Below are 13,798 nucleotides of genomic sequence, written 5' to 3' on the forward strand. Positions count from 1 at the left end.
GCCGGATCCTCCACTTTCGAAGGGAGAGAGAAGAAGGAGGAAAAAAAAAAATAAAACCCAATCCCAATCCAGCAGACACGCGTTCTCTCTCGCGTCTACCTTTTCCTTTGTCTCTCGCTCGTGGGTTTATCTCTTATCGGAGGCGGTCTGCTCCGCGTTCGTCCCCGATTTTTAAGTGTGAGAGTGCAGCCTAAGGCCTCTTTTGGTTTGTTTTAGTTTTGGGGTGGGAACGTAAGAGTGTGATGAGGAAAGAGGTGGGAGGGAAGAAAAGGGAGAAAAGGCAAAAAAGAGAAGCGAAGGAGAGAGAGAACAAGGGAAGGAGGGACGGAGAGTGTGATTCAGGGAGCGGAGCTGTGGGCACGGCCCAGCCTTGGCCCCAACCTGGGCAGGGACCTGCTCTGGAATGCGGTGCTGGCATTTTATTTCCGTCACAATTATCGGCTGCGGGAGATACGGGGATTTCTCATTTTAAAATTCCGAAACCACCCAGGTCTCGCCGGCCACTTCAGCTCCTCTGGCTGCTGGTTCCTGTGCCAACCCGGTGCCCGAGGCGAGGCTGGGGATGCGAAGGGGCGGCTGGCTGTCCTTCTGGTGTGTGTGTGTGTGTGTGTGTGTGAGTTTTCTCTGTATGGAATCCTACGTGTACCCGGGGAGGGCGATGCCTGTTGCCACCTGGGCCTGCGTGTTCAGATGGTGCTCATACATGCCTGAGCCCATGCAGTTGGAAACATGCGTCATGGCGTGTGGGTTGGGGGGGAGGGTAGCGGGGGCGCTGGGCGGGCGGGTCCTCACGGAGCTGTGGCTCTGGAGACCCACCACCTCGGTTCCAAGCCCGGCTCCATCATGCCCCGGCTGGGCCACCGTAACCAAGCCGCCGCTCCTCTCTGAGCCACCAGCTTCCCCGTGTCAGAGGGAGAAGGGGTCAGTGATCGCTAAGGCTGGTGGTCGAGGGAAGGGAGAGGGATGCTGCTGAGTCCAGGGTGTCCTCCCGGGGGGATGGCCATATTCCACAATTAGATGGTGAGGATGGTTGCACAACCTTGTCAGTGATAGGCTTGCATGTAAATTATCTGTGCTAATAAAAGGGTAATATGCTAATTAGACTGGGAGGCCTTCCAGACAAAGGCATGGTGGCAGGGCTGAGGCAGAGGCGGTGAGGGGCGATAAAGCCGGCAGGGGAGGGCAGTTAAAAGTGAGCAGGTTTCGGGGGAGGGCAGTGGGGGCGATCAGGCCAGCAGGGAGGGCAGTTTGGGGCGAGCAGGCTAGGGTGGGGCAGTTGAGGCCAGTGGGGGGACGGAGCCAGGAGGGAGCAAGCAGGCTGGTGGGGGCAGTCAGGCTGGCTGGGGCGGGGGGACAGGTGGGGGCAATCAGGCTGGTTAGTGGGGGGAACCGGGGGCAATCAGGCCAGCAGGCAGAGTGTTTAGGGGAGATCAGGCAGGCAGGAAGGCAAGTGAGCAGTTAGGAGCCAGCGGCACCAGATTGCAAGAGGGATGTCCGACTGCCAGCTTAGGCCTGGTCCCACAGGGGGGGATTGGAGAGGGTGCAGGCCGGGCTGAAGAATAATCCTCCCCACCCCCTGTGCAGGAATTCCGTGCACAGGGCCACTAGTATCTCAATAAAGCGGTTATTAAGAAAGTGGGGACAACATAGGGAATAATGATAGCATTTACCGCTTAGGGGGCACAGTACAGAGCCTGGCACAGAGCAGGCACTCAATGAGAACAGTGGTTCGTGACAAATGTGGGTCTGGGAGGGTGGCTGGCCCAGGGCCTGGGCTGGCGTCCGTGAGCGTATACTGCCGGCGCTCACTAACGTCTCCCTGGGTCCCCGCGCCCAGCCTGTAGGTTGTCAAGCAGCTGAACGGCCCCCGTACTTGTCCGGGGCTCCTGGCGGCTGCTCCCTGGCAGGGATGGGGGAAGGCAGGCTCCCCCTTCTGGCCTCCTTGCCCGGGTCCCTGGAGAGGAGGCTGCCCACCGTGGCGGGCAGACACCGCCCGCTCCCTCTCCCGGCTCCCAGCTCTCATATTTTCCGTGTGCAGCAGACCGTGAATTCACCTTCATACTAGTTACAGGGTTATTTAGCTTCTCCTGACACTGACAATCACCAAACTCTAATTCGCTCCTTGTCTTCTTCCTCTGCGCCCTCTGCCCACCCCCGAACCCCCGGGAGCGGGTGGAAGGACCTGGCCTGGCCTCCTCTTGCCAGAGCTTGCCCTTCGGAGTGATGGAGCGATGGTGGGGGTGGGGCGGGGGGCGCTCAGAAGGAGACGATGATGGCAGAGTGGGGCCGGGGAGGGGGTGGGGTAGAGACCAGCGCGGGAGAGGAAGCACCAGGGCCAGGGGACCTTCCGGCCCGCGCCTCCGGCCTGACACTAATGTATTCAACCCGACAGCCGTCCTGTCGTGAGTGAAGACTCGGCCGGCCGGGCCGTGGCCTGAGGCCTGGCAATCCCAGCCAGGACCCCGGGGGCAGGCCTTGCAGAGCTCCAGGACCAGGCAGCGGGCACGGGCTGGCCCCTTCGCCTTCTGCCAGACAGGCAGGTGCCCATCGGGGAACCGGCGGGCGAGAGCGCAGGCTTCCCGGCTGAGGAGCCGCCCCCTGGCCAGTCTCCTGCAGGTGGGGCCGCCTACCCTGCCCCAGCCCCTCTCCAGCCCGCGGCTCTGTTGCTTCCATCCCGTCTCCTTTCCCTGACGGAGGCAGGCATCTGTTCTGAGCCACTCCCGAGTCAGATGGGAAATAGAGACTCCGAGACCTCTCTCGCCGAGCACCCGGCCGAGTGTGGGAAACGGGCCCGAACCGGGGCTGGGCACCCGCTCCCTGGTCCACAGAGGCCTCCAGTTAGCTCAGGGCCAGGTGGACCCAGAGAGTCAGACTCCGCCTCTCGGCCACTCTCCACCTCCCAATCCCGACCCACTTGCCCCTCAAGCTTCGCTCTGATAACCGTCTGGTAGAGCCAGGGCGCTCTCCATCCCCAAATGCAAGCTGGGCTGCCAGCCACTCAGTATGCAGAGCCCCAGAAGCAGAGTGCTGAGCGGAGAGGACCACGGAGACAGAGGCCTGGCGAGGGCCTGGCAGGGCGGGGGGCAGAGGCAGGGATGAAGCGGTGCCTGCTTCCTTCCAGCCCCGTTCCCCTGCCCCACCCCTGCTGGCGGGGGCGATGTCCACGGGACCGATGGCCGGGATGGGCGAGGGGCTTGTTGACTGCACACTGTCCATTACGGCTCAGATTATAAGCATATTGTGCAGGGCTCTCTGCACGAGGCCGAGGAAATCCAATACGCTGAAAGGTTAATGCAATCAATTAGGGTGACAAGGAAGTAAAGGAAAGCCTTCGGAGTAGATGAAAAGGAGAGGGAGAGACGGAGAGACAGAGGGAGCGGGGGAGAGAGCGCCCTGGAGTTGGGGTGCCGCAGTTCGGGCGGTGGGAAGGCGAGGAGGAAGAGGAGCGAGCGGGATGCAGAGAGGAGGCTGGAGGTATGGAAGACAGACAGGGAGGCAGCGGCGGTGGTGGCGGCAGGAGAGGCGGCCAGCGAGCTGTGCCAGGACGCAGGCTGCTCCGTCTCAGACCTCCGACCGCTGCACAGCTTCACTTCCTCCCTCCTCCCGCCCTGTCCTCCCCCCGGGGCTGGGAACCTGGCTCCCACGTTAGCTCACGCACCAGCAGTGTGTCCGAGCAGCCTGCCCCCTGGCCTCCCGCTTCCCTCCCAGCAGCAGCACCCAGCACCACCCCAGCACCCTGGCTCCTCCCTGCACTGGCCTGGGGCAGGAGAGCGTGGTGGTCAGGGCCCTTTGACAGATGGAGAAACGGGTGCTCAGAAAGGTTACCCCAGGAGGCTCTCCTTCCCCGAGAGATCAGACTCAGAGGTCCTGGGACAGGGGCGGGGGTCTCCGTGGAACCTGCCCGGGAGAGGAGGGAACAGGGCACGTCCCCCTTGCCAGCCCCAGGCTAAGGCACCCTGGACGGCAGGAACTCGCTTCCTCTTCCCAATGACCCTGCAAAGTCGATACTCTGCTCACCTCCCGGAAGAGGAGAGCGTGGATCTGAGGGCCAGCTGCAGGCTGAGGACAGAGACACGGGGTGCTGGGAGGAGGAGCTGAGGAAACGGTGGCTGTCGGGGAGAGGCCAGTGGGGACTTCGAGGGGGGACCGAGTCGAGGAGGAGGGAGCAGGTCAGGGCTGCCAGCAGTCTACAAGCTCAGGACGGGGCTCTCAGACCACCACCCAGCCCCTCACAGCAACCCCTCCAAAGACAAGAGCGCAGGGAGGAGGGATGGCCGCACAGCACTGTGGAAGTCCTGAGTGCCAGGAAACTGTACTTAACATGGTCACAATGAGAGAGAGAGAGAGAGAGAGAGAGAGAGAGAGAGAGAGAGAGAGAGAGAGAGAGAGAGGGAGAGAGAGGAGAGAGGAGAGAGCAGAAGGCAGGAGCCAGAACCCCCAGTTGGCAAACATGTTCTGGGAAGGGCCGGATGGTAAACATTTTAAGCTTTGCAGGCAAACGTCCTCTGTGGCAGCCACCCCGTGCTGCCCTTGTAGAGTGAAAGCAGCCATAGCCGATATGAAAGCGAGTGGGTGTGGCTGCGTCTCAATAAAACTTTATTTATAAAGACAGGCAGCGGGCCACAATACGTGGCCAAGTCCTGCTCCAGAGAACGGAGGCACCCAGGGCTGACTTCCAGGACCAGGAATGCCAGACTCGGTCCCACTGTCCAGGGGGCAGAATTATCCAATCTACCCTTTGCCAAGGAGAGGAAGGAGAAAGGGATGGGCAGAAGCCTCGCAAGGGGAAAGTCAGGCTCAGTTTACCAGCAGAGGATGGAGACACAAGAAGGGACAAGAGCAAGCGCTGGCCTGGGAAACAGATGTCCAGGAGCCATCTGTCCCAGCTCCCACCGCCCTTCCCTGAGCTTCATCAGATCCTTGCGGGTGATACGCAGGGTGTGTGTGTGGGGGGGTTGACACTTGCAGCTCCAGACATCCTAGGCGGCGGGGTGCCAGGAGGAAGGTGCGAGGCGGAGGCTGCCAGAGGGGGCCGGAGCGGGGCGGTGGGCTGGGCTGCCCGGCTGGCAGGGACGCTGGGGGAGAGGAAGGCGAGGAGAGAGGCCAGGGAGTAGCCCTGTAACCAGGGTGGTGCTGGTGGCAAAGGGAGGAATCCACGGGCCCCAGCGAGAGCGCGGGGCGCGGGCCGGGCCTGCCCTACACCGGCCGCCTCTGATCACGTTTTCAGGGCCACTGCCCGCCGGCACAGACAATGCCCGGGGAGCCTTTGAAGTCCCAAAGGGATGCCGCGGTGGGAGCCTCTCGGCTCTCCCCCCTGCCCCCCGTCCTCCGGAGGGAGGGGGCCGGCAGGACAAAACCCGGAGCCGCCGCAGCCGGCCAGAAGCGCGGAGACAAAGGGAAAACAAACAGGTTTGGAGCCAGGCGCGCGGGGCCGTGTCTGTCCCCCGCCCCGCCGAGCACGGATGATGGATGGCCGCAGCCCGCCAGCCCGCCCGCCGGGCCGGCCCGTATTTACATAACACTGGCGTTCCACCGGTCACCTCTGACACGGCGCTGCCTGGGGCCGAGGCCCGTGGCCCCAGGTTCCCGGAGCCGCTGGGGGCTCGGACAGCCTGGGCCGCTCTGGGCCTGGGAGCCCTGGGCCTGGGGCGCCCGGGGCCTGGGGAAGCACAGGGCAGCAGGCTGCTCCCAGCTCCGGGCTCGGCCTGAGGCCTCCGTCCTGCCAGCCTCTCATGGAGGAAGGAGGGGGCCCTGGGGGCCACAGCCTCTTCCGAGGAGAGAGGGCTTTCCAGTCAGCGAGGTTCCCCCCGCTCCGGGCTATAGGCAGAGCTTGGGGTGACCCCAGGCGAGCGAGTCCTGGCACCTCTGGCAGCTCTGCCCTGCGCTGCCTTGAACACTCGATGCCCAGAGACTGCATCCCAGGTGCCCAGACCATTGCCAGCCTGGGAGCCGGTCTGAGGGCTCCTCCTGAGCCCCTTTCCCACCAGGTCCAAGTGGGCAATGCCACTCCGGTGCTGAGTCTTCATCTTCCCAGCCCTCCCCGGAGGCTCAGCGAGGCCAGCCCGCCCCGGGGCCCCCGCAGTGGCCACGCCTCACCAGTGGGGCAGGGGACTCAGGCCTCACCTCCTCGCGGGTCCTAGAGGCTCCTCTGGGGCAGTAGGGCGTCACTTCATCCTGAGGAGAGAGAGAGAGGAGCCCTGTTAGCCTTTCAAGGCAGCGTGCCCGCCGCCGCCGCCCTGCTGTGACCCAGGGGCTCCTGCCACCCTGGGCCTAGGGGCTGGCCCGCTAGGACCTGCCAAAGGGGTCAGAGACTCAGACACACGGAGTGGGCACCGGAGCTGTCAGGGGCTGATCCCAGTGGAGATACGACCCTCAGGACACCCCCCCTCCCCCCCGGCACCTGACTGGAGACCAGAGGCAGAGAGAGGGCGGAGGGAGGGGATCCTCCCTCGAGCTGCAGGCCAGGGGACAGAGACGGGACCCAGCAGCACCCACTCATTGTCTCCCCCACCCCCCACCCCAGCCCCTGAAAATAAAAATGACAGACGCCAAGCTGTTCGCCATAGCAAGTGGGTGACAGGGTCCAGGGTGGACCGGGGGCCCACGGCACTGACCGCACCTGCCTCGCTGGGGTCCTAGGCGGGAGTCACAACGAGCCACAACGGGGCCGCGGGGGGGGGGGGGGGGGGGGAGGAGGTCAACGGTGCAAGAACGTGTGTCACCAGTCAACGCGCAGCTCGGCTCAGCGTGCCAGGCTCAGGCCCTGCTCCTCAGGGAGAGCCAGGAGGGCCAGGGTCAAGTGGCACAGACTCCCCATGTGGGTGGGAAAGCCAAGTAACCCTCTGCCTGCTGACCTGGGCCCCCTGCCCCTGCCATCCAGCACCCCTGCCCTCTCCACGTCCCCCCGCTTCCCCCCGGCCTCAGAACTCTACCCACACCAGGAAAGCGTTTTCTCTTTATTATGTTTTCCCTCCCCACTCCTCCGCGTGTGGCTTATCAATGATGCAAGAGGAATAACACCCGTTTCCTTAGGCTGCGTAATCCCCGATCAGATGGGGGGATTGGGAGAGGGGAGGTGACCTTGCCTGGGCCGGGGCCGCCGCCCTCCTCAGGACACTGTTAGACGGATCACGCTAATCGCACTTGACGCGTGCTCCCAGGGAGGGCGGTCCCCGGCCGGCTTTGGCTGCCTTTGCTGGGCTGCCTGGGCAGAGGGTGCCCACCAGGGCAGAACCCGCCCTGCTGGACGCCGGGGTTGGCCGGGCATCGAGCAGTTGGGAGGGTTGCCCTGTGGGCCTCTAGGGCCTGCCCATCTGATCCAGATGGTGAGAAGCTGGGGTCTGCAGAGAGCTGTGCCAACTGAGAGAGGGGGCAGCAGAGAGGAAGGGGGAGCCATGCCAAGGCGGAAGGGGGGGGGGCAGAGGCGGGAAGAGTGGGAAAGGGAAGAAGTGGGAGAGGAGATGGAGGAAGTGGAGGCCAAGCAGAGCAGGGCAGGGCAGGGCCACGGGGTGGGCGAGGGCCAGAGCCCCGGGACTCCCCCAGAGGCGCTGGGCAGGCCTGGCTGTCGGAACTCCCATCCAGGCCAGCCGGCCTGCCGGCCAGGGACCTTGCGGGGTGGCGTCCCCGTCCTGTCCATCCCACACTCGCCGGCCTGAGCTCTCTCCAGGCGCCCCGGCCGGCCTCCCCTGAACCCCCAAAACCCCCCAACTCCACCACTCCAGTATCTCCCTTCCACCACCTTTCTCTCCCCTCCCAGCCTCCCCGGCAACTGTGCATTTATTAATTCATGAGGCACTAATTAGTTCTTTGTTTAATTTTGTGTTAAACAGACTGACCGGAATGATAACGACTTGCCGCGCAGTGTTGCCGTCCCCAACCAGCCCTGTTTTCCGACAACAAGGGAGCGCGGAGACCGGAGCGCTGAACCCAAATCCCTCAGCAGTTGCACTTCATTAAGTCAAAGTGTGACAAGAAGCTCAGAGAGCAACTCGCAGATCTGATCGCGCGGCGCCAGCGGGGAGCAAACTTTCCCGGAGTTGGTCGGGGCGGAGGAGGCACTGGGAGGGGCGGCCATGTTTGCCGGGTGGGGACCGGGAGGGGAGCTGGGGTTCTGTCCCTCGCCCGCCCCCGGGGCAGGCGGCCCTGCTTGTGGGAGCAGAGAGGTCGTAGCTGGGTGGGATCTGGGATGCCTGTGGATGCTGGATCCCCATGGGGACCTGAGAAGTTCAACTTCATCTCTGCATTCTTGTCTGGCATTTTCCGCCTCTCTCTGCCTCTCGCCGTCCCTGATGTCTGGCTCTGGCCTGTGTGAGTGGCTGACGGGGCAGAGACGACAGAGAATCAGAAAGCTGCCGTGGCGAAGGAAGGATTCGGCAAGGCAGGGAAACCCAGGAGAGCGGGTGCCCCTGAGCTTAGGAAGGCTGAGGTTAAGCACACTCTTATTGGCTAAGAAGAGAAGTTACATGCTAAGAAATCAGGACCAATGTTTCCATTCTCTGCCAGCTGTCCACCTGCCCCACCTACCCAAGAACCTATCCACCCATCCACCCAACCACTCATCCATCCATCCATCCACCCACCCATCCATCCATCCATCCATCCACCCATTCATCCGTCCACCCATCTATCCATGCACCTATCCATCCATCCACCCACCCACCCACTCACCCATCTACTCATCCATGCATCCATCCATCCACCCACCCATCCATGAACCTATCCACCTATCCATCCAATCACCCATCCACCCATCTATCCATGCACCTATCCATCCATCCATCCACCCACCCACCCATCCATCCACTTACCCATCCATCCATGCACCCACCCATCCACCCATCCACCCAATGTTCTTTATCCTACGTACTCTGGCAAGAAAACTAGGATCAAGAGATTGAGTTCTTGGTAGAGACCCCAGCAAATTAGAACCAGAACCGGCCCCGGAGCCCCCAGGCTGTGGTGGCTGACAGCGGGCAAGCAGCTGAGCTAACAGCCTGTGACCGCTCCCTCCTGTCCAGTGAAAAAGCAGAATGTCCATCCGAAGTGTCAAGCCACTGAGCCCTCTCACAGCATGAGTGAGGACGGATGGATCAGAGCCAAAGTCTGAAGGCAAGACTGCCCTTCTTCCCCCTGACCCTGGTCTCTGAGGACGTGCCCGGGGCCTTGCATACGAACAGGAACGTGGATAGGACACATGGATAAGACACAGAGGACCTGGACTAACCGAGCCCAACTGAGAGGGAGGATCCCGATGCCTTTTTCCCATTGGCTGCTGTGCCTGTCCAGGTGTGGCCTGCCCCCCCCCTCTGAGAGCCAGCCCAGGCAGCGCCCACCGGTCAGCCTTGCCCAGGCCTTCCCGGGCCAGGCCCGAAGCCCAGGGGTCTCTCACTGGAGCCTGGAGGCCCTGGGCTGGCTTCTGCTAATTTGCCATTAGGCTGCCTAAGCAAACCAATTAAAACTAATCATTAATTATAAAAGAGCAAGAGGAGAGCGGAGAGGGTGAGAGATGGAGATGGGAAAGTGGGAAGGAGAGGGAAGACCCAGGAAGATCCAGGAAGACCAGGAGCTGTCAGGGGGGCGTGGGCCTGGGAGCTGGGAGGGACGCGAGGCTCGCCCTGCACAAGGGGTGCTGGAGTGGAGGGAGGGCGAGAAGGAAGACAGGGATGGTGGAGAGAGGGCTGCCAGGGGCCGGGGCAGAGGAAGGCCGGGAGAGGCAGGCAGGGGCTGAGGAAGGATGCAGAAGCTGCTGGGCCTGGTGTACCAAGCCCTAAGACGCCTCATCCATCTGCAGTGCCCGCTGTGGGGCCGCTGACGCCCCAGGACGTGGCCTCTGAGAGCTGCCCCGGCTTCCAGGCTCCATGTGTGTGAGGCTCAGTGATTCTGCAGCCCCAGGCCAGGCTCCTGGTCCCCGCCCGACCTGCTCCCAGCCCTCCCAGGCGATGGAGGCTCGGGGCAGCTGCCGGCCGCCACCTACCCCCCAGCGCTGTCTCCTGCCCCCTTCCCCGCCTCCCCCCCCCCCCAGGCCGGCCTTTCACGGGCTGAGGCCATGTCAGCTGGGCAGCGTGGGGAGGGGGCGCACAGACAACAACGGGGGTGCCATGGAAACGGGCACATCCCCCAGAAACATTCTGTTTGGCCCCCTTCCCACATGGAGGGCTGTCAGGAGCCCGAGCGGGAGCCCACCGCCCCAGGACCAGGCGTGACAAAACCTATTTTCTGCCTCAAATTTGATTGATTAAAAAACTTTTTAGGAAAACCATGTTAAAAGAGTGAAAAAAGAGAGAGGGAGAATGAGAGAGAGGGAGGGAGGGAGAGAGGTGGGAGGTGGGGGAGAGAAAGACAGAGAGAATGGAAATGCAACCAGGGGAGAAAGGCCAGGGCCAGGGGCCGAGCCGTTACCCCGGCGACGGCCGCCCGGGGATGTGTGCCAGGGGGACAGCGTGCCAGGGGGACAGCCACCGCGGAGCCGGGCGGAACCGGGCGGAACCGGAAGGCCATCGGAAGCCGGGAACCTGTCCTCAGGGTGAGCGGGACAAGCAGGTGCCGGGTCCGGACGGACGGACGGACGGACGGGCGGACGGGGCGGCAGCCAGGGCGGGTTGGATGCCCGGCCTGGGCAGAGGAGCCAGCGCCCCAAGGCAGGCAGGGGGCAGGTGGGGGTGGCCGCCAGCGTCAGGAGTCAGCAGGTCTCGGGAACTGGCTCCGGAATTGGGCCGGAATCCGGAGACATCTGCCCAGGGTCACGGGGGAGGCTCCGGCGGTTTGGGGACAGGAAAGAGGTTTTCCCACCTTGTTCTCAGAAGCCCTGGCCCGGAGGACAGTTTTAAATGAGTAAGTAAATAAGCTGGGAGGTGCCTGCTGGACCGCCGCCCCCCCCCCCCCCCCCCCCCCCGGTCCTGCAGCGGTTCAACGCCGGCCTCTGGCCTCCCATCTCAGCCTCCCGCCCGGCCCAGCCCGGCCCCACGCCCAGCAGGCCCTCTCTCCCCATCTCAGACACTGAGACAGACCTGGCCTGACCCGGACGGGATGGGCCCTGCCACAGCCCCTCAGGGCTCCCTCCAGGGGAAGAGCCAGCCTCCCCGGCCCTCCTGACACCCCCAGGAGAAAGGACCCCTCATCTCCCCGAAGGCAGAGGCGCCCCGGCTCCCCCCGGCAGGACCCAGACTCCCCCCAGACGACGGTCCAGCTCGGTGGGCAAGTTTGTTCCCCTCCGTCCCCTCGCAAGCCAAAAGGTGAGAAAGAATAAGTAGCTGCTCGGGCCCAGGGGTCGGCAGGAAGGTTTCTCCCGGCGCAGCGTCCAGTCCGGCCTTTGCCAGCTCCGGGCCCGATCGGGCAGGCAGTGCCGCTGACAGACGCACAGGAAGGCCACAGGGCTCCGGGCCTCGCCCAGCGCTCGGCCGGGGGAACGGAGCCTCGGCCGCTCCCCGGCTCTGGTCCACGGTGACCGGCAGGCAGCGATGGAGCACATGCTACACGTATGACACTGCTGGTGCGATGGCATACAAGACGCAGGGCAGAGGGGGTGAGCCTCTGCCACCGCCTGCCCCGTGACCTGGTGGGCAGGCCGCTTCCCCTCTCTCGGCCTCAGCTTCTCCCCCTGGAAAATGGGGTACACGAGTCCCCGCATCACAGGCAGCTCATTCGGCACCTCTTTCCTGAACCCCTGCCTTATGCGCGACGCCGTCCTAGCCCGGGAGGACGGGGCACACTCACGGGGCACGAAGACCCACTGAAACCACGCTCAGCTCTGTGCTCCGGCCCACAGCACGTGCTCAGGAAAGGCCACCTGCGCTCGCGCGCGGGGCCCCTGCCTCTGAGAAGCCGGGGGCGAGATCCAGCAAGTCCCCTCCTAGGGTGACACCCAGGAGAAGGGGAAGCAGGCGCGCAAACACTTGCTTGATAATGTTCATAGCCGCCCTCGTCACAGCAGCCAGAAGGTGGACGTGACCCAGATGCCTGCCCATCGACGGGCGGCTGGATCAACAGCACGTGACACCACCACACAATGGAATATTGTTCAGCCATAAAAAGAATGCAATCCTCGGCCCTGGACAGTGGCGCTCAGTGGTTAGAGCACCGGCCCTCGCACTGCAGGGTCGCAGGTTCGATGCCCACCCAGTCAAGGGCACGAACCTGGCTTAGGGCTCCCCTCGCCTTCCCCCGACATCGGGGCGCCTGCAGGAGGCAACCAATTCACGTGTCTCCCTCATATCGGCGTGGGGAGGGACTGCTCATGGGACAGAGCTTCTGTCTGTCCGGATGGAGAGGTTCCCCACCTGGATCCTGTGGTGTCTGCAAGCTCGGTCCCGGTCTTCATGCTGGGAATCATGCACTCACATCCTCTCGCCACGTGGCAGCCCAGTACACGTGTGAGAAGGGCCGAGCAGGGGCAGGAAGGCCCAGCCGCCATCTCAGGGGGTCCTCCCGCCCTCTTGTCCTCCACGCACGACAGCGTGAACTGTGCCCACCGCACGCCTGCGCCTCGGGAGACCTCGGGGGAAAGGCACCAGCGGAGGGGAGGGCGGCTCCCGCAACGGCCGCCCCTTCGGACACATCACTCAGGTGCCCACAGTTCCGCCTGCCCAGGGCTAGGGGTCCCCTGCACACACACACACACACACACACACACACACCTCCTCTCACATGTGGGGCCCAGCACACACGGCCCAGCCCACACATCTCTCCCCCGGGGAACTTGGGCTGCCGCCCAGGGTCGCCCCCCGGATGGAGAAGGAGGGTCTGAGCGCGTGACTTCCCCACCCGCAGGGCTCCAGGGCCCCCGAGGGTGGGAGTTCCGCCTGGCAGGGGGAGCCTGGGATACCCAGAGCCGGGCCTTTGGGGCGACACCCCCCCCCCCCCCCCCCCCCCGCCTGCTCCTAACGCCGTGCACACAGAAACCCCTGCCTTTGGCCCAGGAACTGTCAGGAGATCAACAAACAAAAGCTGCTTCTTGACAGGGAGTCATTTATATTTTAGCTTCGTTCCATTATCCTAACGAATCCTTCATCAGCAGATGCAATATTAACAGCAGAAAATCAGCTCATTACATCTGGGGGGAGTTCATCAAGGCGGCAATCATGTGCGCGGCTCCCGAGCCGCCGAGGGGCCGGCCCGGCACTTATTTATTTATTTTGCTACTTATTTATTTAATTTTTGGGGGGGCTCTTTCCACGTAATTGCACTGCATCTCGGGTCTTTAATAAGTAATCTGCAGGTCCTGCACTCGCACAGCTTTGCCCTCTGCCAGGAGAGCCTGCGATAGCCAAAATATCTACCGATATTTTAAAGTCGTTAGAATGGGGGGAGGTGGGGAGGGGTCCTCTCTCTTCTAGAAACAGCCTGGTGGGGGGCTAGGTGCGTGGCCCTCCCTGGGGCCCTCCCACCCCATCTCTTGGCGCGAGGGCGGCCGTGTGGACGGGGAGCCCCCGGGGACCAGCCCACGCCGCTTCCCCGGCTCACGTCGCTGGAGCAGGGATTCCTGGGAGCTCTGGGCGAGGGAGCCGGCCGTCCCTAAGGGGCACCGTGGGCTCCTCACGGCTGAGAAGCTTCTGGAAGGGCCCCACGGGGGCAGTGGCAGGAGCTTTCCCACGCCTGCGCTGGGCTGGGGCACTCTTTCGGGGTGGCATCCGGGTGTGGGAGCTCAGCGAAGGAGGTCGTGGTTCCCACAGGCTGCAGGGCTGCTGCGGCTGAGAGTGAAGGAAAGCCTAACCCATGCCTCCCGGCTGCCCCAGGTTACGCGCCTCTGACTTCAGAGGAAAGGGACTTCGGTTGGTCCGGAAGGCGGGCCTGACCCATTTCA

At 63.5% G+C, this 13,798-nt stretch overlaps 1 protein-coding gene across 1 annotated transcript in view; it reads right to left on the reverse strand.

Moving 5' to 3' along the window:
- The window catches only part of CASZ1 (castor zinc finger 1), a 114,775-nt gene that overhangs the window by 60,812 nt on the left and 40,165 nt on the right, over positions 1-13,798 (reverse strand). Inside the window, exon 2 of the mRNA XM_036461056.2 lies at positions 6,124-6,174. The gene's annotated coding sequence lies outside the window, so the exon portion shown is untranslated. The remainder of the gene's footprint in view (positions 1-6,123; positions 6,175-13,798) is intronic.

Source organism: Pipistrellus kuhlii, unplaced genomic scaffold (genome assembly GCF_014108245.1).
Source record: "Pipistrellus kuhlii isolate mPipKuh1 unplaced genomic scaffold, mPipKuh1.p scaffold_m20_p_34, whole genome shotgun sequence".
Classification (NCBI taxonomy): Eukaryota; Metazoa; Chordata; class Mammalia; order Chiroptera; family Vespertilionidae; genus Pipistrellus; species Pipistrellus kuhlii.